Raw genomic sequence first — 3,416 nt, forward strand, 5'->3', positions numbered from 1 at the left:
CAATCATATTGCTTTGCGTGTTTGTAAAAATATCAACCAATCCGAGCCCGAGGGTCAGATCCTGACCCTGACGTCTGAATGAAAGCGAGATTCAAGTCCAAGGTAACTAGAGGATTTTCTCTTCTCGCCGCGCTTCGCGACCCGTCTTTACCGCCCTCGCGGTCTTTCTCGCGGATCAAGAAAACCCCCTGGGACCAGGGTACTAAAGCGGTCGAATAGTGTAAGGATGGAAGCAACAAACCAGCTAAGCGAGTCTCAAGATGAAAACATAGTTGACCCAATTACAGTAGCAGTAAACCCCACAAGGCGCATCGATAGCACGGAATCGAAAATTGCCTACCAACAAAGGAATTACTTAGCAGAAAGGAAGCGCTAAAACCACTAATGTAGTGCATGAGAGCGTCTGAAAAAGTCCCCAGGTAAACACTTTGCCGTAGTGGGAGGAAAACTTGGATGTAATGCTTGCAGTGAAAATCTCAGCGACAAAAAGAGTTCTATTGAGGGGCACACGAAATCTAAGAAGCACGAGGCGACCTTGGCTAATATTACGAGAAATAAGGCAGAAAGTCAGTCAATCAAGGAATGCCTGCAGAAGAAAGCCAGACAAGAAAATGCGACTGTGTCAACTTTGCCTTCAGAAATACATGCAGTTGCATCGCTATGAGCTTGTTGAATCTGCTCTGTTGGCAGGAGTGGCGCTATCGAAAGACGAAGCAATGCGCCCTTTTCTTGAGAAATATGGTCACTGGCTAACCAGTCGTGCATACCTTAGTGAGCTTATACCTGCAATACTGCATAGAGAAAAAAAGACTTTGAAGGAGACGCTTAAGTCCGAAAAAGAGGTTTCGGTCATATTTGACGGAACGGCCCGTTGGTCATTCCGACCCGTTTGGGCGAAGCGTTAACGATCGTGGTGCGTTTCTTTTAAAAAGACCTTTATAAGCCAATTCAGCGCCTAATCCGTCTAGAAGTGCTCGCAAAGGCCCTCAAGGGAGAGGAACTGGCTCAGAGATTAATATCCTGCTTGGTGGTAGACTATAACTTTGATCCAAGGGTAGTCATTGGGGGAATGCGAGATGGCGCCTCCGTAAATGGAGCCGCCGTGAGAAAAGTGAAGTTTTTCTACGCAGATCTTTTTCATGTTGTTTGTTTTTCACACATTAGAGACAATGTGGGATCTCAATTTGAATTTCAAGTTTTGGATTCCTTTGTACGCTTTTGAATAGGCTTGTTTTCCCACAGTTACAATGCCAAGCTGACATGGAAAGAGAGAGGACCGGACAGTCAATCCGTACCTTCAGCGAGACCGGGTGGTGGAGTAAGTGCGAGGTTCTTTTTAAGCAAGCACTGGACTTGTTTCCAGATGTCGTACCTATCCCCCGCGAAAACGAGGAAATACCTCCTGCAAATCGCAGACATCTGTTGGAAGTAGTTAATGATCCCGAGATCCTCCAGAGGATACGTTTGGAGCTGGCTGTTTTAATAGATGCCAGGGTGCATTTTGTAAACGCTACTTATTACCTAGAGGGTGACGGCCCATTGATTATTTCTTGCTATGAGCGTCTCTCAGCTGTAGCACAAGCTGTTGCAGTCGACCACTACCCGAACACCGAGGCCGTTGCTCGCGAAATCGCAAACGGCGACGCCGCTCTCTTCAATCGTCTTATCGCATGAGCTAAAGCTTGTGCTCGGCCAGGACTGAACTTTTACCAGCAATAATTTAGTGTGCAATTCCACGACACCATGAGAGCGTTTAAAGCCGCTCGACTTTGCTGTCCTGTGCAGGTACAAGCACTTCGTCTAACAGCAGCCACATAGGAAGAGTTTAGGAATTTCCCTTTCGCCAACAATTATGATGCCACGATTGCAAATCTAGCAAGAGAACTTCCTCAGTATATTGCGGCCGCAGAAGGTGCCACATAATCTCGTAACCAGATCTCTTGTGGCGAGCGAAGGCGAGATCTGGTCAAATCCGATTTGCACACGTGATGGACTGTCAGGAATGTGACAGGCGATGAAAGAGCGCATGCCCTAAATAAGTTCTGGAAATGGCAGCCGTCTCCGATGCCGATTTGAATAGAGCGGTGAAATTTTCCCTAGCAAAACGCGGAACGCCCGATATATATTTAAAACCAAAACAGTTGGAGGCGTTAAAAGCCGTTGTGCAGCAAAAGCGAGATGTGTTAGCCGTCCTTCCAACAGGATACGGCAAGTCTGTAATTTATCAGCTTGTACCAAATCGTCATATGTTACACTTACTTTCGCAACATCACTTATCAAGCGATGCAACTTGACGCTCTTCCAGTAATCCGAGAAAATCGAGAATCTCTGATTGGGATTTGTGGTATTTCCACAAAGACGGCACAAGTTTCTGATGCTTCAAATTCTCCCGCTAGTTTCGCCATATCTGTAAACAATCCAAGCCTTTTGCCGCGCAAATGTTCAAAGAAGGGATTGGACACAAGGCTGTTCGAACATCCAATGAAAAAAATTGAATAATCGGATTTAACCAGATCTCGCCTTCGCTCGCCACAAGAGATCTGGGTACGAGATTAGGTGTCACAGTCACATGTGAGGACGACAAGGTCGGCTGGTGGGCTGCACACAGAGATACACTTCCATTCTGGTCTGCAATCGTCAAAAAAACTACTGCTGATAAGCCGAGCTCAGCAACCACTCAGTCTTCTTTCCAGCACCTTTAACGCCCAGCCAGACAGTGCTCTATAAGTAATAGATAAAATATGAGCGGGAGACCTTTATGGGTATTTAAAACGGCGAGCCGCTAAGGTTGCTGGGTATTAGCTTTTGCGATGGTTAAAAATGGGCTTTTTTCTGGAAAATCTTTTTTAAAGGGGCTAGTTCACGCTATTTTAGGTAATTTTGTTTAATTACTGGGTTGCCTTATAAGGCAAACCCAGTCGAGGTCTTCGTTTAGTTTGTTTGTTTTCTTTTTACTGGGTTGCCCTATGGGAACCCAGTCGGAAAATAGGTAGATTTCCGTTTTAGTATTTTTTTCCGTGTCGGTAAAAGTCTTGCCTGTTACTCCCCGGGTGAGTGGTGCCTTTGTGCATAGAGCCTTCTGCGCGTATTTTCTTAGGATCGAGAGGGTAGTGGAAATGCGTAGATTTCTCTGGTGGACACAGTAGAATCATCAACTTAGCCTGCAATGGCGTCGAAAGTCATGCAACGCGAATGGCGTTTTAGTGGATCCTTAAACAAAATATACCCTTATGGAGCTCAATAATGGAAAGTCAGTTGGATAAACTAGGCATGAATCTCAAAAGCGACGAGTACTGGACTTCGACAACAATCTATCGCCCGTCGAGACGAAATCAAAGTGAGCAGTATTTACCTGAAGTACATGGTAATTTGACACAATTGAGTTTCTTGTCTTCACGCACGCAATGAAATAGGAA

The sequence above is a fragment of the Montipora foliosa genome, unplaced genomic scaffold (assembly GCF_036669935.1).
Source record: "Montipora foliosa isolate CH-2021 unplaced genomic scaffold, ASM3666993v2 scaffold_410, whole genome shotgun sequence".
In the NCBI taxonomy this organism is placed as follows: Eukaryota; Metazoa; Cnidaria; class Anthozoa; order Scleractinia; family Acroporidae; genus Montipora; species Montipora foliosa.